The following is a 21873-nucleotide window of genomic DNA, read 5'->3' on the forward strand; positions in this document are numbered from 1 at the left end:
ACAGCTGGGGCTCGAACTAGCGACCTTCTTGCTGTGAGTTGACAGTGCTAACCACTTAGCCACCGTGCTGCCCTTTTTACACTATTTCTAGAATTGTCCATTACACAAAATTTGGAATTTACAGACATTTGGCAGACACAAATGAACGTTTTGCCTCACTAAAGCCTGGCATTTTTGTTGTCATACAGTGGGGGAAATAAGTATTGAATACGTCACCATTTTCCTCAGAAAACATATTTCTAAAGGTGCCGTTGACTTGATATTTTTACAAGATGTTGGTACGACCAAAAATATCCATATGCAAAGAAAACAAATCTAATTATTTTACAAATGAAATTATGTGTAATAAAATGAAATGATGCAGGGAAAACATATTGAACACATGAAGAAAGGAAGGTGTAAAAAGGCAGTGAAAGCCCAGACAGCAGCTGAAATCTCTCAGTAGTTCTTTAGCAACCCTCTGCTCTTCGTCAGTGTAAATTCATATTAGCTGCTTCAGTCCAACATCTACATTAACAGGATGATAATGATGAAATCAGGATGGACATTTCAGCAAGACAATGATCCAAAACACAGCCAAGGAAACTCTCAAATGCTTTCAGAGTAAGAAAAGAAAGCTGTAGAATGGCCCAGCCAATCACCTCACTCGAATCCAATAGAAAAGATAAATGTATGTATGTATGTATATATATATATATATATATGTATGTATGTATGTATGTATGTATGTGTATATATATAAATATATATACAGTAGAAGTAGAAGTAAATATTTCCCAAATGATGTTTAACAGAGCAAGGAAATTCTCACAGTATGTCTGATAATATTTTTTCTTCTGAAGAAAGTCTTATTTGTTTTATTTCAGCTATATATATATATATGCTCAGCATAAATGAGTTCACCCCGTTTAGAAAATGAATATTTTTATCCATTTTTCAGTGAATAGGGGTAATATATATTGGTGCATTTTAACAAAACAGATTTATTAAACAGATATGTTTATTAAAATAATATTTTAGTCACAGAACATTTTTAGAAATGTAATGATAATACATTTAAATTCATGCAAAATATTGTAAAAAAATGTACAACCTACAAAATTTCAACAAAATTGTTTATATTTTTTGTTTCTCTTAATTTTTGCTATTTTTGATAATTTGTATTTAATGTTTTTCCCTAACATATTAATTTGGGCTACTAACTTTGAACCATTATTGTAAGTTATTTTGTTAGATGAGCTCCAGATTTGGCTTCGGTACTGACTAATCTAATGCAGGGGTTTTCAACCTTTTAGCACATCATGGAATTTCTTTCCATTCGCCACTGCTAATAGTCCTTACTCCATACTCGTGTGTGTAATACCCCAGTTTGTCATGGGGGCATGAATTAAATGTTCATGAGTGAAAGTGAAACTGCCGAACTGCAGTTAAAGTCTAAAAAATAAAGATGAAACACCCATCCTATAAAAAAAATATTAATTTAAATGAGAGATTTGTGGTGGGTGTACTTATATGCTGAGCACTGTATATGTGTGTATATATATATATATATATATATATATATATATATATATATATATATATATATATATATATATATATATATATATATATATATATATATATATATATATATATATAATGTGCTGTTATATTCAGTTCATAGCACTTTGGTCAACTAGTCAACTTTGTTGTTTTAAAGCGCGTTATTAATAAAATTGCATTGAAAATGTAATTGAATCGTGTGATTTAATGCAACATTGTGTCCAAATTGGAAAATTCATCCTAGAAGGAATGTATTCTTGTCGGTTACGTTTTTATAGATGCTCATGGCAGTTTATGAATTGGCAAACAATCCATATCTATTGAATCAAAATGTATCAGAGATACAGTGCTAATAAAAACGTCTGGCCGTTTGTCTTTAAAACCTCAGAAAGAGTTCTTTCAACATATCTGATGTTGTTGATCTGATCTGTTTTGTGAAAAGTGGTATTTCTAAGAGGAAGGCTATTGTTTTGGGAAAAAGGCTATTTCTAAGAATGAAGACAGCCAGTTAAAAAACGTTTATGTGATGGATGCAAACATGATGGGCCAGGAAGAGAAGAAGAAGAGCAGAAGGAGAACCTCAAAGAGTTGAAGGTGGAAGACAGCTATGTGAAGAATGCAGCTGTAATTTCTGACTTCTGCCCAGCACCCGACAGGGATCCAGTCCCAGCCGATTTCAGTGATTATGAGTCTCAAGAAACTGCTCTTGTAGAAGATTTGCAGTTGACCCACAGTGTGAGAGGAATGACATTGAGCATTTTTCCAGTACCGTTTTAAGATGTTTCAGAAGTCAACACATCCCTTTTAAGTTTATGTTCTTGACTGAGGCAATCTACTGTATTGGTAAAGTTAGTTTTATTTCTGAGACACTTTTCCCTTCCCGATACCAATTCCGATACCTGGGCTCAGGGCAGCCGATATCGAGGACTGAACCAATACTTTAATGTGTATCTGTAGAAACAGTTTTGTATACTAGTCCTGTATAAATTGACAGAATAAATTTACAGTGCATCAGACTTATCTATTAATAAGATATGAACAAATACATACAGTGAAGTAGAGTATTTTTGTTATCTGACATTTTTATTATCAGACATTCAACAGTTATATTGTTATTTATTGTGGCACTTCAGCGTATACATTTTTAAAAGTGCAACTGTACCTTATACTTAATCTAAATAGACCTTTATGGTTTCACACAACTCAGTATTTTAAGTAATATAAACGTCAAGCTTCAGCTGGCCATTCCAATGGCTTTATAAATCTGAACAGATTTTAGGGACCATACACTTAGTAACTCTGCAAATCAAGTTTCAGAGAATAATAACTAAACAATAGAGGATCACACAATGCTGTTAGGTTATTAAAGGTTAAATCAATTAGAAATAAAGCATGTGCTAACTCACTTACTATCCTTCAGCTTAATCTCTGGTTTATCAAAGGTCACCAGAGCTGAATGAACCATTAACTACTATGGCATATGTTTTATGCAGCGGATGCCCTTCCAGTCCCTACCGTGTGCTGGGAAACACCCATTCACTCTTAAATTAAACCAAATCTTCTAAAATATTAACCATTGACATGTTGCAAACAAAGTCTAAAACTAAAAAAAGTCAATGTACACTATGGAATTTTCTATGTAATATTTAATGAAATCTACAAACTAGCTCTGCAGTCTGGCAACTAGTTAAAACTAGTAAACTAGTTGAGCACAACTTATATAGTGTGTTCTAATGTTTAAGTGCCATCACTTTCCTTTCTAATGTAACAAACCAATTCATAATAGAGGTTCAGTTTCAGGCTGTTAAAAATTAGATGCTCTTCCTTTCGGAATAAATAAAGAGCAGTGAGGCCTGTCTCTAATGTATCTTTGTCCAGGACAAAAATCACATGTTTCATTTTATTCGTCCTGTAGATTTGGTTAGCCAGGTTAATTTTTTTCAATTGTTTGGCTGATCCAAGCCAATGAATATCTTCCTGTGGGCGTATGTTGATTAATGGACCTTTGTTTTTGAAGGTTTCTAAATTGCACCAGGCTGCTACAAGGACACAGGCCAAGTTTCACTCCTGGAGTGAAGTTTTAACAATGAGAATCTTATTAAAAATGATTGAAAAAAAAGTTTGAGTAAGGAAGTAAAACTTTGACTATTACTTACTTATTTAACCAAGAAAGTCCCATTGAGATAAAATATCTCTTCTACTAGGGAGTCCAGGTAAATACATAAACCCCTACTCTTTTTTCGAAGGATATCCTGGGATTTTTAACGACCACAGAGAGTCAGAACCTCGGTTTATCGTCTTATCCGAAAAACGGAGCTCACTATAAAGTCCCCTTCACTATACTGGGTGTTCGGACCCACACAGACCCACAAGACATAGGACAGAGTTATAGAAATATGCATATCACAGCACACAAAAATAATATAAACCATAATCAATTATTAAAACATGTGCACTGTATTTTAAGAAATATTTGTAAATACCGATAGATAGTACAGATATTCCATATGTAGCATATCTTTTCTTAGCTGCAAGTGCTGCACATAGCCATGTGTATTTCTTACAGACCTTGCTCCGATCAATTTAATAAGCCTTGCTAGGATCAGTATAATAGGCTTTAAACATTTCATTAACTTTTGAGGTAAACCTCTGTCTCTTTCCAACTGCTTGGACCATTTTGATTGTCAAATGCGATTATATTGTCATAGTCTTTTTTGCGAGTCATCTACTTTTGGCATCACTGAACATGTAACGTCAGTGTTTACGCTACATCCTGCTTGCTAGGTCTAATGGAACACCAGAATATTCTCATTATATCAACCATGTGTCTGATGGCACACATAGATTTCAGTGACCGCAGTTGTTCAACCCTACTCTTAGCCAAAGCAATTTGGGTTTATTTGGGGCCAAGCACTGAAGGTGCGTAGCCTCTATTGTTTACATTGGCGCTTTTATTACTTCCTCTGGCTGGGAGTCCATGGCAGCACTTAGATCATTTTGGAGGATTTTTTTTGTTGTTGTTTTAAATCAGGAATAGAATAAATGATGGTTCAGTGAGTGATCCATGTTTTATTGCAGCGTTTGTCCAATTGTTTCAATCTTAGATGTTTGGGTTAATTTTAGATGTTTGGGTTAATTTTTATTAAATAATCATAAAGATTTATTATTCATAAGTTGTCTAATTAATCATGAGAATTTGCAGATCAGGGGTTTGTACAGGGTGTTTGCAGGGTCTTAAAAAGTATTAAAAGTTGATAAATCAATTTAGAGAAATTTAAAGGTGCTGTATGCAAGTTTTTGACTCTACTAAAGCATACAATACCATAATATGTTATTAAAAATCATAGACTGTAAAATATATGGACGGAGCATCCGTGACGTCACCCATAGGTTTCTGAACACTGCAAAAGAAGCTACAAGTAGGCGCGGCCAACCGTCGCCATTTTGTTCGCGCGGCATCGCACCCACGGCGGGATACCAAACAAGGGCAAAGAGGCGGAGAGTGGGCGGAGCTACAGACGCCTGCTGGCACTTTGCTTAGACCTGGCAGACAGACTTTACTTTGGGAGAAACGCTTAATACTTTATTACCTGCGACTCGTTTGTGTTCTGACCACATGTGCTTGGCTGTACACTATATCAATAAAGTGTTTAGACTTTTAAAAACACTGCTGTAAAACATTGAGCCACTAAGCATTGTTCTTATGACGTTTTTCTACAGGAGGAAAACGCGAAATACTTCCAAACACTTCAGATATAGTGTGTGTTAGTAAATGCAAGACTATTGATGAACTCCAGCATAACACTGTATGATAACGCTTCAGATGACTGTTCTAGAGCCTACAGCTAATCAATCTGTCACATTCTGGAGTGCTTTATGGGTCTAAAGAAAAATATTAATGATAAATGATCTTAAATAAAACAAATACATTTATAGAGATGGTATACAAGTATATAACTTTACTCGCATGGGAAACGAGGCCACGTGAATGGTTTGTGAGCACAATTAAGTGCACACAGCATCCCATATCATCTGACAATTGTAAGAAGCAAGTCCAAAAGGCAGCTGACTGTGTAAAGCCACAGAACAAAACAAACAGAACAAAAATACGATGAATATGCCGAGATCAGTGGCTAATCTGCCGGATTCAGCTGAGGTGAAGTGACGGCGACCAGCGAGACCTAGCTGTCACTCAAGTGGCCACGCCCTTAATTATGCAAACTTAATATAACCTAATATAAAGGAAATGGATGAGTTATAAAAAAATTCACCCCCCTCACAGTTATCATGGAGGGTAATAATAGCTATATGAACCAAAATCGTTCTTTGTACCAGGCTGTAAACACCTTTATTTCTGTTGTAAAGTTGGCCATTCTAACAGTGGGCTCAATTGCAACTTGCTCTATTATGGAGCCAGGACTAGCGGAATTTTGATGAATTGCAGTTTCAGTTACTTCCGTCTTGGCTTCCCGAGAGAGAGCGGGAGGTTGCCGCTTGATTAAAATAAACTAATTTCAAACTGAATACAAGGTTATTTTGATTGCTAAATTGGTAGATTAGTTAGCTTGTTTTATTAAAAAAAACTTTCATTTTGACTGTTTTAAAAACAAAACAATATTTTTGGCTTATCTAGAAAATGCTTCTTGATTTAAAGGTGCTGAATGTATGTCAGTTTAGCCAATTATATTTCATCACCCCGGGTTGCCTTAGTGTAAACACAACAGGAACACACAAGAAATTTAAATACAGGCATTCAGAAGCGCAGAATAGTGCACTCACTGCACTCCAGTGAAATGGTAAGGTTTACAGTCTAATTAATACATATTAAACCTCTTAACATTATTAAATGTACATGTTGAATGACTGATATTTGTTGGCTTGCATTAAGTCACAGTTCTAAAGTTTATATTGTTTTCAAGATCTGAGGTGATCTGCTGCTAATTTCAGTAGTATGGCAATAAATATCATGTAAAATGACATTCAAACTCACATTATTAGCATTTAACACTGAATAAAGCACATATAAGGTGTACCTGAGGTGATCATTGTCAGTTTATCCTGTTGTTGACCTGTGAGAAATAGAAGCTGATTCTAAAATAGAAATATAAATTTCAGGTGTTGGTTTGGACAAAAACTCCTTTTAGTTTGGAAAATATTTCCTCTATCGTGTGCTATTGCTTTTAGTTAGAAAATGGTTCAAATCAGCTTTAAGGCTCGATAGTCAGACACACTTACATCAATCTGGCAGCCTGTGCTTGTGTGGACTCATCAGAGGAGGAGCCGAGTGAAAATGTGTTTTGATCCAGGAGTGCAATACCTAGTTCAACCACTGGGTGTCAAACTTATATACTGAATCTTTAAGGCCCTTAAAAAGTATTGGAAAACGCTATTTTACAGGGTATTACATTTTGTTGAATGATTGATTATGCAATATATAGTGATATGCTAAAGTTTTAGCAAAAATGCTAAAGTTTTCTGAAATTCTAAAATATGGAATCAGAAAATCGCATGAAAATCAAGATCAGTGTCGTTATATATGAATGCGTTGAGTTGTATCAAATTGGAGTCTAAAGTTATATTAATTCGTTTAGAGAGTTTGCTAAAGCCCCACATAAAGTTTTTTTTATTGTTTCATTTTCCTCTGAGCATAGTCCGGTAAATAGTTGTCTTGTGCTTTATTCGCACCCTTCTGAATTATATTGCATTGAAAAGGAGTTATTATAAGCTAAGACTCTTTAGTTGTGTTTTCTTATAATCAGTGTTTGCTAAATATACAGTAAGTTCAATTGTTTCTAATCAATGTTATAGGTTGAAATCTAAAGTGGCAATGAGGTCTTAAAATATATGGAAAGAGTCATAAAACAGGTCTTAAAAGGTATTGAATTTAATCTTTGATTCCTGTAACATGAAGTCAGATTAGCCGACTATCTAGTTAAGTTTCAGTTTAGTTTGCACCAATTCTGGGTTTGGTATTGACCTTATTCTTTATATAAGAACAGCCATTGGAATTGTTTTTGGGTTCGACACTTCCGCTCTCATTTATTGATTCTTAAACATTAAAAACACCTGGTTATGCTGCTTCATGTTGCAAACTGATAATGTCTTATTATATTTTTCTTCTTTTTATGTGGAAGTCATGAACACAGTTGTTTGTGGAGCAAGTAGTTTGACTGTTTTCTGCCGTTTATTATTCCTATTCATTTCTCCCATAGGCAACTGAATTGAAAGTTCTAAAACAAATGCAAAAATGAGCACACTTCCGCACCGCAGAATAAGGTATTTGCTATTTGTTGCCACGGGATCTTACACTTCCATGGTTTCTTACATACGTTTTGGTTTAGAGATTTGCAGACCAAGATTCGACCAATCAACTGTGAGCAAAGTGAAACTTTTGTGATGCAATAAAGCCACTCCTCCCATTTCTCTTGCTGCAAATTAAAACTAGATCTAAGTTAAAGGGTGATCGAAGCTGTGTTATAAGTTGCCACTAACTATTAGAACAAAGCAGACTCTGGCTAGTTTTAGATTCAACCTGAAAATGTATTTACTCTCAGTTACACTTTAAAATTGTGTTTTTTGTTTACATTACTTCTAACTCTATTTATTCGTAGCATGTGCTATGTTAAATATGTGTGATTTACACTAATGTAACATGTGATCTTGTAAGATGATGCTGCGTTGCTTCAGACCAATGCAGATTCACTAAATGGAATGTTGTCAAACAACTCCGCTACTTGCTGGAAAAATAGAGAGCCACTGGAAAAGTTACATGGCATCATACATAGCTGAGCTACCCACAAGCTACTGAAAAAAGCAACTAAGCTAGTAGCTGAGCTGCGTGCAGCTAGCTACTCCCAAACACTGCTTTTAAGATTTCACTATAAGGCACTTCCAAGTATCATCAAGTCACACATTAAATAAAAATGCTGCTTGACTTATTCAATTACTTATTAAAAGGGGACCTATTATGCCCCTTTTAACAATATGAAAAAATAAATCTAGAAAAGAGGTTTAAAAAGAGGGCAGAGCTACAAAAGCCTATGCTTTAGCTTTGCAGCAGATTTAAAAACAGGATTAATGTTATCTCCGTAAAAAAGTAAACATGTCAAAAGAAGTGGCTTAGAAAATGGTTATCTATGGAGACTGCAGTGTTCATTTGTCTGTCCTAAAACTCCACATTTAAAATGCCTTACAGTCACTCATAGATATTTACATTAGATGTTGCCTACGCTATTGTTGTCTTGGAAGGAACACGTCAATAGAGCCGCCATTTTAGTGAGGGGTATAGTGCTCCTTTCAAATGAATGTGGGACCAAGGTGCAGTGGAGGACTGGCCATCCAGAGCCAGAGATATACAGATATATACATATATCTATGGGACTGGGAGTTTTCCCAGTGGTCAGTGTGCAAATATTATAATTTTACATCACTTTTCTACATCGATGGATCAGCGTGTGTTTGTGTGCATGGAAATGTATTATCTCCCTCCCTGTTAAATCTGATCTAATCCATGTCCTGAAATACACCCCCTCTCCTGCTTTCACTTCTCATTCTAACGGAGGGAGCGATTCGTTTGTGAAAGAATCACCGTTATGAGCGACTCGTAGAGACTGTATTATCATCAATAACGTTACTTGTTTAACACAAAAGTTCGTAACATACGAAAACATAAAAAACTAAATCTTACCTGTGAAATGTTCTGCCTCTGTGCTTTGTTTTCTTTGTTCGCTCTTTACTAGACCCATACAGAGCGCTAAAGTCCAGCATCTTCTGATTGGTGGTTGAATGACATTTGTCCTGGGAGCACTGTACAAATGTGGCGGCGCTATTGACACATGCTCAGGGCCCAATGCAGTATATGCCTATGATAGTCACTGACATTACCCTCAGCAGGTACAGCGAAAACTCTAATGGTGGACAGCTGCTTCTCACTCATGCTAATGAGCTGTATATGCTAATGAGGCAGAGATCATCACTCATGGGCAGGGCTTTCCCTTTCTGATGTCGTGTACAAAGGGAGAGTGTCAATTAAACCATTTCTGCAGACTGTGTGATTATAAAAAATAGAATTATTACATTTTTACGATTAGAGGCTGGCTAAATTAGCACACTGTTGTCGCACAACTGTGTTTAAACCTTTATAAAAGTGATTTCTGCATAATAGGCCCCCTTTAAATTAGCCGAACCACACAATTCTTGACATTTTTTGGACAACCTAATTGTTTTAAGTTCAATCCACTAACTTAAGTCAACGCCAACAACATGGAGGAATTTTTTGGAAACCAGCATTTTTTTTTACCTGTGGAATTGACGTAAGAATCACTAGGAAAACCGGTTCATCACATCCTGGCATTCCTGGTCTATTGAGACTGGCATCCTAGTACCGGCAGTGTGGCATTTCATGTAATTAACCGAATTCATCAGTCAGGATGTGGTGGTCATCATGACCAGAACAAAGCATTTCAATGTCGTGAATCACGTTAATTTGTTAAGCAGACTACTAACTGTTTAAATGCCTTAAAGGTTAATTGTTTTCTTTAGCAGATTCACTATGAATCAACCATTTTACCACAAGCATCTACATGAGCACAAGCATGCAGACTTACTGTCAACTTCCTGTTGCTTTACTGGACTCAATACAAATAAACCAGCTCAGGCGTGATTACAAAAAAATGTGTAATTGAATAGTCAATAAAAGCAGGAATTCCTTGCCATTTAGATGCTGGTGCTTCCAGAAAGTTACAAAACCGTTTGGCAGGAACGTGAATTCGTCATGTCTTTAAGCTTTGATGACCCCCAGCTGGAATCAAATATGCGTCCACTGTCTCTCTATCACTTTCTGTCTCTCTCTTTCTTAGTGAGACTGTTAATCTTCTTTATTTGTGTTGCGTCCTTTACTACTGAGACTCGTGGGAGATTAAGAGAGAAGGCCACCCATGAAGAGTACTTTGCAGTGTCATCGGGCGCATTAATACTGAAGCATTATTTTTTATCGCTAGCTAATTTCTCCAGAGATCTGTCTGCTTCTGTCTCAGCTTCTCTGTTTGTGTTTGATACACTTATCCAGAGGTTTCTAATGATGGGTGTCTTCTTTCATCACATGACCATGATAGGACATTATCTCAAGCTGGGACTGTCTATTTTTTTTGTTTTATACTGATTTATTTTGAAGTGACTGAATGATATGGGGTCTCCTAAGAGCGTACGGCTCTGTTGAAATTAGCACATATATTCCCAATATTTTATTGTTTTATTATTCCACATATTTTATTAATGCGTAATATGCATGAATGTGTGTGTTGTCATGCATATTACAGGTCAATAAAATTGGGTTTTGGTCTCACATTGTTTTAAGATACAAATTGTGTGGTTAAAAAAACCATAAACGGTGACTTTTGCCTCATTAAATTTGCTTTCACTATTAGCTTAGCTTAGCATAATTCATTGAATCGGATCGGACCATTAGCTTTTTCGTGACCTTTGCCTCAATAAATTTGCTTTCACTATTAGCTTAGCTTAGCATAATACATTTAATCGGACTGGACCATTAGCTTTTTCTCTACTTTTCCCTTAATAAATTTGCTCTCACTATTAGCTTAGCTTAGCATAATTCATTGAATCGGATTGGACCATTAGCTTTTTCTCGACTTTTGCCTCAATAAATTTGCTCTAACTATTAGCTTAGCTCAGCATAATTCATTGAATCGGATTGGACCATTAGTTTTTTCTCGACTTTTGCCTTAATAAATTTGCTCTAACTATTAGCTTAGCTTAGCATAATTTATTGAATCGGATTGGACCATTAGCTTTTTCTCGACTTTTGCCTCAATAAATTTGCTCTAACTATTAGCTTAGCTCAGCATAATTCATTGAATCGGATTGGACCATTAGCTTTTTCTCGACTTTTGCCTTAATTAATTTGCTCTCACTATTAGCTTAGCTCAGCATAATTCATTTAATCGGATTGGACCATTAGCTTTTTAGCGACTTTTGCCTCAATAAATTTGCTCTCACTATTAGATTAGCTTAGCATAATTCATTGAATCGGATTGGACCATTAGCTTATTCGTGACTTCAATAAATTTTCTGTCACTATAGCTTAGCTTAGCATAATTTATTGAATCGGATTGGACCATTAGCTTTTCGTGACTTTTGCTTCAATAAATTGCTGTTCATTATTAGGAACACTCCATCTTTTTTTCCAAAAAGGTTCATTTTACAAGTCTCCTAGAGTTAAGCCCTGCTCACACTGTGAGATTTCAGCCACGATTTTGTCATCTGAGACAAATTTTAGAAATCCTAAAAGATCCCTGAAATCCTAGGCTAAAATCGTGTTTTTCTTCGATGAAGTTCTGGCAGTGTCAGAAGATTTCAGACACTTTCCTGCAGAGTGACAACAGCTGCGATGAGCGTCAATCCAAGAACCAATAGGAGCTCCGAATCTGAAGATTCGGGGGGACAGGGGGGAAATGTCAAAACAGTTTTTTTTCTTCCTGGTTTTATTATTGAGACACACTGAGTGCTAAAAAATTGCCGCTACAGATTGTTTACGTTTGCTGTGAGGAATCATTTCAGGACACGGGATAGTGAAGATGTCGTGGATGGATGACGGATGGATTCTGTCATCTTTAGCACGTCTTCATTGTCGTTCAGTCTGACTTCATGACACCTGAGATCTTACAGTGTGACATGGGAGCCATGTTCGTGCAGTCTGACATGCTACAATCAATAGTTCAGGACTATAAAAAATTGCACAGTGTGAGCCGGACTTTAGTTAGTTGACTTAAACCAGTTTTGATGCCATACAGCCGATTTCTTGTTCTGGTGTGGGAAACTATTAGCTTAGCTTAGCATAATTAATTTAATCCGATTGGACCGATTAGCTTTTTGTGACTTTTGGCTCAATAAATTTGCTCTTTATCAATAGTTATTAATGTAGTAGTTAGGTTTATTAAGGATGCAGAATAAGATCATACAGATTATGTACTTTATATGCACTAATAAAACAGGCTGTATCTTAAAGGAACACTCTACTTTTTTTTCAATAAGGCTAATTTTAACTAGACTCCTAGAGTTAGTCAGTTGACATACCATTTTTGAAGCCATTCTGGCAGGGTCACTATTAGCTTAGCTTAGCATAATTCATTGAATCAGATTGGACCATTAGCTTTTCGTTCAAAAAATTAAAACTTTTGATAGTTTTGCCTAAATTTCTCATTTAAAAATGGTTTAAGTCGATCCTTTAACTCTAGGAGGCCTGTAAAATGAGCCTTTTTTCAAAAAGACTGAATGTTCCCTAGTTAATAGTGAGAATTGGTACTTTCACTAAAGTGTTATTTTTTTAAGCTCTGGATTGTTTCATACAAACCATATGAAAAATCCTTACAAAGTGATTCAGAAATTTAAATGCATATTCTAAGAAAATTACAATATTTTCTGATCTTAGATATACATTTACATAATGTTAGGACACTTTAAAGGGGAGCTGTTATGCAAAAAAAATATTTTTATTATTCATTTAAAGGGTTTAAAAGTAGTTGTGTGGCAACAGTCTGTGAATATAACCAGCCTTAAATGGTACACATTTATTTTTTATAATCACGCTTCATAAAAACAGTTTGCAGAAACTCTTGGATTGACATGCTAACTTTGGGGAAAGCCCCACCCATTGGAGACAGTCTCACCCTCATTAGCATAGGATGTTAGTCTTGTTTTGCATCTGCTGACACTTAAAGAGCCCATATTATGGGTTTTTGAAAATACTCTTCCCTATAGTGTGTCACACAGCTCTAAATGAAGTGAAATGTCCAGCTAAGGCTTAAAACGAGGTTTGGGAACAAATTAATCGCTGAATGATTCATATGGGAGTCGCTGGGATAATTAGGTAAAAATAAATGCAGATTATAAGACCATGAAAGTGTTTTTTGACCTTGCATGCATATTAGACTGTTGTTGGAGACCCTTACAACCTAAATATGACCCTATTTCATGTATAATAGGGGCTCTTTAAGCATTTGTAGCTCCGCCCTCTTTTATGAAGAGCACAATCTGATTAACATTTAAATCGACAGACACCGCAATGGCACAATTAGGATCAAAGCTTAAACGGGGCAGTTTCAAAGAGACATAAAACATTTATTTTGAGCTGAATCTTCACATACACTTATTTTACACATATTCTACATCCTGTAAAAAGAGACATAATAGCTCCCCTTTAAAAGGTCACATGACCTGCTCTCTAAATGAGTATGTACATTTGGAAGCATGTTAGGCTATTTGTGTTAGTCCTACTTAATTTCAAATTAAAATCCATACCATCCAAACATATCATACATATCCATAGAGGATATAATATTACCTCCAGTCCATCAGTCACTATTTATGTGCTTGCTTTAATGCATTCATTATTTTTTAACACATCTGCAGGGACAAAGCGTTTTAGGTGTTGTGTACTTGCCTAAAGCTACGCCGTTTAATGTAAAAGTCGTGACGCACAGAAAGGCATTTTTTCTTTTATCAGATTGGAAGAGGCAGCACTGGAATGTATTTTTCCTCATAATTGAACCAAATCCTCCCAATAAGCTTGAAATGTGTTTCCCATCTGTGGGGGTATTTTAATCCTGCGCTCCCACTGATAAGACGCGGTGGATCTTGTGGCATGTTTTCACTGTCTGAGCAAATGAAACGGGCTCCAGCGCAGGGGGTTAGACGAGAGGTGGGCATCATTATGAGCTCGCAGGCCTGACGCAGACTCCAAGCACACAATTAGAAGCAGATTGCGAGCTGCGGGAGGCCAAAAGCTCATCTTATCGATGGATGATAATGAAGTCTCCTTTATATGTCATATGAAATGTATCTGATTGCTCTTTCTCTTTAAAGGTCAGCGACAGGAGGCTAGAATAATTTGTTTAAAAAAATAAGAAAACCAAAATGCTGTAGTATGTTTTTACACTAGAATGTCTTGTATGTTTTAGGGTTGTACAGTTTACCGGTACTATGGTAGTATTGTGATACTATGGCTCCAAAATACTGACTGTGCCACTATCATTTTTAAATGGTAGCATCATCATTAACAGTCCATATCTAATGTTGCACAACATGGAAAAGTAACTAAGATCCTCACACGTTTGTGCAACAAACAATTTTTTTAATAGTCTGTGGAGCCCTTTAAGTTTGCAAAACTGTGTAGAATTCTTGCCTGTTATGGTAGCCTATTGCACATTTTCTGACGCTTCAGTTCGAATCTAAACCAGTTTTTTTCCTGTCAATATGATTTAGTAGCTACAACAACCGCAACAATCTTTTAAAAAGAATTACTCACAAATGGAAATTTTGAATTACTTTGGATTCTTACCTGACACGACTGAAAAAAACAATCGATAAAAAACCCAAAATAGCAACAGGAAACATCGAAAAAAATGGACCACTTCATATAGGCTAATTTTCTCTAAAAAAGGCTTTTTTTAATAACTAATTTCATTTGGTATAATTTGTATCTTTATTATGTACTCGACTGGTCAGTTATCTACAAATAAACAAATCAAACTAAGTGTGGTTTATTTATGAACTAATTTCGAGAGGATCACGTGCTTATGATCCACACGGCTGGCTCCTCATTAGCTCCGTAATCTGACCCATTAGATGATTACGGAAGCATTATAAATAACCAGAGTTTTTCACTCCAGTTATCTTCGTCTTGAAGCTTCCCCCTCCTTCCACCCCTACTTCCTCCCTCTTTTTTCCGATAGGGCGACACGGTGGCCCAGTGGCTAGCACTGTTGCCTCACAGCAAGATCACCGCTGGTCCAACCTCCTATCAGGCTGGTTGGTGTTTCTGTGCGGACTTTACATGTTCTCCCCGTGTTCGCGTGGGTTTCCCCCGGGTACCCCTGTTTCCTCCCACCGTCCAAAAACATATACCATAGCAATAGATTAAACCAAATTATCACCGAAAACAACCCTAGTTTACACTTCTCACGCGGCGACAAGCAGGGGAGTTCTCGAGACCTACCTGAGCTCGAACTCCCCTCTCGCCCTTCCAGCGGGAGGGAGCCCCGGGCTCGAGGATATTACGAGCTCAGGGCTCTCTCCCGGGACAGCATGCCAAATACGCTTTATTGATTATCTGCTAAGTGTGAACTCTTGAATACATTTTAGGTGAAGTGACGTTTTTTTTAATAATATAGGAATTATGAATTCAATTCAATTTTATTACAACTTTAAAAAATATAGTATTTCTGACAATTTTCTTTATTTCATAGATTTGAGTTATGAATTACAGTATCGCAATACTACTTGGTATCACGATACTTCAGCTGGTATCGTATCGTAACAAGAAGTAACGGTATCGTGACAACCCTAGTATGTTTTATTTGATTTAATATTATATCCTTTATTTCAGACTTTTAGTCCATATTCACAAAGATAATTACAAAATAGGGTTAGATAATTATTTATTGCTGTTATATTTATTTTAGTCTTTTACAGTGGTTTATTAAAGACATTATAAAATAACTAAAATGTTAGGTCGCACTTTATTTTGATGGACCGTTTGTTGAATTTAAGTTACATTAGCTACATGCCAGCTAATTCTCATTAGAATATAAGTAGACTGTTAGGTTGGGATTAGGGTGTAAGTTGACATGTACTTACAAAGTTTCTTATAGTCAGTTAAATGTCTGTCGAAGGAGCAGTATCAACAGATATTAAGCAGACAGTCTACTAATACTCAAATGGACCATCAAAATAGTGTTACCAATTTTTTTTTTAAACATTCATATTGCAGTCCCAAATATTAATTTATAGCCCCAGTAGTTTTAACTTTACATATTTATACTTTGACACTTTCTTTTGCTGGCATCTGCAACTCTCTTATGGTCATCCACTGAAGCTAAGCAGGGCTGTGCCCGGTCAGTACCTGGATGGGAGGCCACATAGAAAAGCTAGGTTGCTGCCGGAAGTGGTGTTAGTAAGGCCAGCAGGGGGCACTCAACCTGCGGGCTGTGTGGGTCCTAACGCCCCAGTATAGTGAAGAGGACTCTATACTGCTCCATCTTTCGGATGAGACATTAAACCGAGGTTCTAACTCATTGTGGTCTTTAAAAATCCCTGGATGTCCTTCGAAAAAGAGTAGGGGTTTAACCCTGGCATCCTGGCCAAATTTGCCCATTGGCCTCTGTCCACCAAGGCCTCCTAATATCCCATATCACAATTGGCTTCATTACTCTGTCTCCTCTCCACAAATTATTATTATTATTATTATTAGTAGTAGTAGTAGTAGCAGCAGTAGTAGTAGTAGTAGTAGTAGTAGTATTAGTCTTTCGAGCCACTTGGTTTTACTCATTTGTCTAAAATAAGCGAGTTACTTGGTAATTTTAATTGTAGTACAATTTAATATGGTATTTCTTTTTACATAAATGTGTCATGCTTAATATTAAGCATCATTTCGCCCAAAACTTGCTTTCCTAAAATATGCATAATACAAAATATACAGAAAAAGTAGACTTTACTTTTGTACTGTATGTTTAGATTGATGCTGTCAATAAAATGTAGCATTTCATTTTTGACTTGTATCTGGATATAAAATAAGTCATACATTTTTTTAAATATTCGATAAAATATTGGTAACAATCAGAGCTTGATATTAACTTTTTGATCACCAGCTGCTGTGGCTAGTAGTTTTCCAACGTTACTGGCCACTCGCCATTTTCACTAGCCACAATTTTGTTGTTGGGAAAATATATTTTATATGCATAAATTTGACGTTGGCATGCTGAATTAGCAATACGTTTTATTTGACTTTTTAGGGCTCAACACTAAGAATTTACCTTATTTTTTCTGGCCACATCAAAACTAATTATTTCCTTGCCACAAATTTTAAATAATTTATCGAAACAAACAAAATATAACTTTTTATTCAACAAAAATATTCTTAAAAAAACATTTAAAAAAATATTCTCATGTATCTAGAACTATGCACAGCAGTCTGTCCAGGCTAAAGGTCCCAGATCACCAGTTACTATACTATAGATAAATGGAGAGTTCATCTCCTATTAAAGCAATGTTATTGTAAAGGATGATAAATAAACCAGCAAAAGAAAGCCGGTGGAAAACATTCCATGTGCAATAATGAAAGGATAATCGCGTGAACACGGTTAATGTTAGGCTCATTAATAATTTGTTCATAGTATGGTTAATGTGAAAGCGGCATCTGCTGCCGCTTACAAAAAATCTTGAGCTTAAAAAATAATTTTCAACCAGCCAAATTGGCTAGTGGGGATGTCTGTCTAACCCGCCACATGTGAAACCTACCCGCATGTAGATTTCAATGTTAATGTCAAGCCCTGTTAACAATTTATCCAAATTTCAAATGAAAACAGTATGAAATTAGAGCATTTATTTGAATAAGATCACAAATTCCAATTGCTGTTTTCCTGCATCTTGGCATCCACCCTGTCTTATTTCTTTTTAAATTACGCCATTTGTGGTGTAAAAAAACTTTCTTTTAATCACATTTCAGAAATTCTCAATGGGGTTCAGATCTGGAAACTGGGCGGGTCATGATAGGGTTTTGCTGTGGTGCACCTTCAAGGGATAATTCACCAGCCCCCACCCCCCCCCCCCACCCCCACCCACCCCCCCCCAAAAAAAAAAGTATTTACTCACCATTTAGTCACCCTCATGTGGTTTCAAACCTTTGCGAGTTTTTCGTTTTTCTTTTTTTGAACACAAAGTAAGTTATTTTTAAAAAAAATGTTAAAAACCTGTAACATCAACTTCCATAGTAGGAAACACAAATAATATGTGAGTCAGTATTTACAGGTTTCCAACATTTTTTCAAAATAACTTGTGTTCAACAAAAAAATAGAAACTCAAACAGGTTTGGAATAAGTAAGGGGTGAATAAATGATGACAATTTTCAGTTTTGGGTGAACTGTTGCTTTAATTGCCATGGCCACCTAGCATTAGGAACATTTTTCACTGAGAATTTTTTTATTATTAGAAGAAAGTATTGTCCCAAGAAAACTTTGAACATGGGTGTAGTCATACATTCTACTCAAAAGCTGATTAATTCATATTCTATTTATGAATCCAGTTTTGAATAGCACATGGTCATCTAATAGTTAAACAGAGGTCTGGGGAGGCCCACCAATCATAGTGACTCAGATCCTCTGTGATGATGATTTAGAGGTGCTTCGGTAAGCCTGGAATCAGGCAGATCAATCTTTGTAAGGAATCTGGTAATTTATTTAAATTTTTTTGGAAAAGACAAGGTTAGTTCAGGTTGTGAACTCAGACTCATAGGAATTATGTGCGTCAGCCTACATTTTTGCGAAACCCTAATAATGTACTTTAACATGTGTTTGACTGCAGTTTTGATGTAAAATGAATGCTATCATTGCTATGGGGCAGTATGATGCCACAAGCTTTTGTTCCCTTTTACACTAATAATATATACAGGGACATAAAATCTGACAAAAAAGGATGCACAAACCAACAAAAATAAATAGCACAAACACCTTGACGGTGTCTATTGTTGGTAATCGAATTCTTTTGCCTCACCTTTCTCTGTATACTATTTCTTGGTGTGGTGAATTTACTCGTTAGCTCACTTTGTATGGTGTTGTACTTGTGATGCAGAGTGGGTTCAAGTCTGGTGAAGCATGGCTCCACTAAGGAGATAAAATCAAGTTAACTTACTTGGTTGCTTTACGCTATTGGTTAGTTTTAGGGTTGTATGACAAGACCTGCCTTCTTGAGGATGTGTAGAAGAAGGATGTGTATCTGAAACATTCAACAAAAGGTATATCGCAAGTAACGTAATTTAGTTTCGCAAAAATGTAGACAGCACCCTCTAGTGGATTTACGTATCATCTGTAATGTGCTAGGAAACATACCCGGTGCAATGTAATTTACATTTAACAAAAATGTTGGCATGCATTTCTACAGAGCCCCTAAAGTGATGTGGTGTAAAAGAATAATAATAAAGACTTTCGCTTGCACAGGCGATTTTGTCATGTAGTGCATACATCACATGCATAAATCCCGCCATGGACATTACATTAAGATGCCTAAAGGTTTGAAAAAGCCTATATATCAAAAGAAGATTGAGAAATGAGAACCTTTCTGTCATAAACTATAGTAAAACAGCTTGTCAAAAGCTGCGAACAGATTACATACAGGAATAGAGAAAAGAGCACTCTTTAATTATTAGCTGTTAGTCAGCGCCCGCGTTTTTTTCCTGGTCATTGCGCATTTGCCGTGTGCTGTTAAATGCAGACGATCGGATACGAGTCACTTTTAAAAGATGATGTAACAGTTAAGCAGGTCATCAATAAATGGTCATCAAAAAATCGGATACAGTCACAAAATCAGAATTGACCATCAAGATCTGCAGTGTATGCAGCCTTTGACTCATTCAGTTTTCATATGCAGTTTGTGACCTGCTACATCTTGGCCTGAATTTATAGTTTATCATCGATTAAATCCTCCCGCTGTCTCATAAACTCAGTTTGGGTTGAACACGGTGTAATTAATATGATTTGTTTTTTCGCCGATTGCATCTTTTGGACGCGATTATTTCGGAAATTGAATTTTTCCAAATACTCACGTGGAGCCAATTTACACTAATAGTAGGACTTGTAATGCGAGCCAAGATGAATTCCGAAAGCATCTCAGCCTTTGGGAAAAGACCCACACACACACACGAAAACCTTGCCAATTTCCAAAATCAGACTCTATAAATAGATCTGCACCTCAATTCTGCTCCTAGTTTTCTTCGTGGTTCCATAACACCCAGCATGGTCACTCCTTTATTCGGGATTAACTTTCTCCATGCTTTTGCGACACTAACTCTGTCAACACGCCATCACGCTTTGCTCTGATAGGTATGCGGGACCCCCTAATTTAATTTGCTCCTGTTATCGTTGCTGAAAAGAAGGCAGCGCTGACCTCGTGACCATTATCATATTTGATGTATCTGGGGTTTTTTTTGTGGAGGAAACCGGATTGAGCCTGTATACGGAGCGGGAGTCACTTTATACACACTAAGCTTGTCCACATAAGCTGCGGCTTTATCAGTGATTCTGAGAACATGTAATCGTGTGATCTTTATGCGTTATTTTGCAGCGCTCTCTCAACTCCTCAACTCAGATATTTATCAGTGGTGAATAACAAAGAATTAAGAAACTTATCCCCGAATTCCCCTATCTGACAATTTGTCCATGTTCACCAGGGGACAATGAGCTGAGGATTTTGCCGCTCTTTTTTCCCCGTTTGTCAGGCAGTAAACAAGCCTGAGATCAATGCGAATTGAAAAAGGGTTCCACAATATATCATTTCAGCATTGACATTGCAATGTGCGGATCAAAGGAGAGGCAAGTCTGGATTATAGTTGAGCAGCGCCACAGTTCAGGACACATTGCAAAGTTTTACCATAGAAGAGTCAAAGTTTATCATCTGCATGTGTTTTAAGACATGTGACTGTGTGAGCATTTCAAGAAAATTTGAAGAGTGGGAACAATCTGTGTGTCCGTCCGTCTGTCCATTTTTCCATCTATATTTGTGCTACAAAATTACACACTTTTATGTTGCATAATTAACCCTCTGGGGTCTGAGGTGATTTTGGGGCCCCTAAGATGTTTTGACATGCCCTGACATTTGTGCTTATTTCAGCTACTTATTACATTGTATTGGCCAACATGTTTTTTTTGTATTCAGCACAAACTGTGCTACAATAACATGTGAGAATCATTGATGTACAGTTGAAGTCAGAATTATTAGCCCCCCTGTTTATTTTTTCCCCAATTTCTGTTTTACGGAGAGCAGATTTTTTTCAACACATTTGTAAACACAATAGTTTTAATAACTGATTTATCTTTGCCATGATGACAGTAAATAATATTTGACTAGATATTTTTCAAGACACTTCTATACAGCTTAAAGTGACATTTAAACGCTTAGCAAGGTTAATAAGTTTAACTAGGCAGGTTAGGGTAATTAGGCAAGTTATTGTATATCGATGGTTTGTTCTGTAGACTATCGAAAAAAATATATAGCTTAAAGGGGCTAATAATTTTGTAAAAATGTGAATCACAAAATACGGAAAACTGCTAATTTATGGATATTTTTTTGTGTATAACATGAATTTACTTTGGACAGAAAAAGCCTTATTGTTGTTTGGAGTTTATTATATATATATATATATATATATATATATATATATATATATATATATATATATATATATATATATATATATATATATATATTTATAAAAAAAAAAATTCTAATAAATATGCTGATTTAAGACATTATGACTGAATCTGA

General features: G+C 36.0%; 1 protein-coding gene across 4 annotated transcripts in view; it reads left to right on the top strand.

Annotated features, from left to right (window-relative positions):
- The window catches only part of sbf2 (SET binding factor 2), a 309070-nt gene that overhangs the window by 80155 nt on the left and 207042 nt on the right, over positions 1–21873 (top strand). The gene's annotated exons all lie outside the window — the stretch shown is intronic.

The sequence above is a fragment of the Danio aesculapii genome, chromosome 7 (genome assembly GCF_903798145.1).
Source record: "Danio aesculapii chromosome 7, fDanAes4.1, whole genome shotgun sequence".
Lineage (NCBI taxonomy): Eukaryota > Metazoa > Chordata > Actinopteri > Cypriniformes > Danionidae > Danio > Danio aesculapii.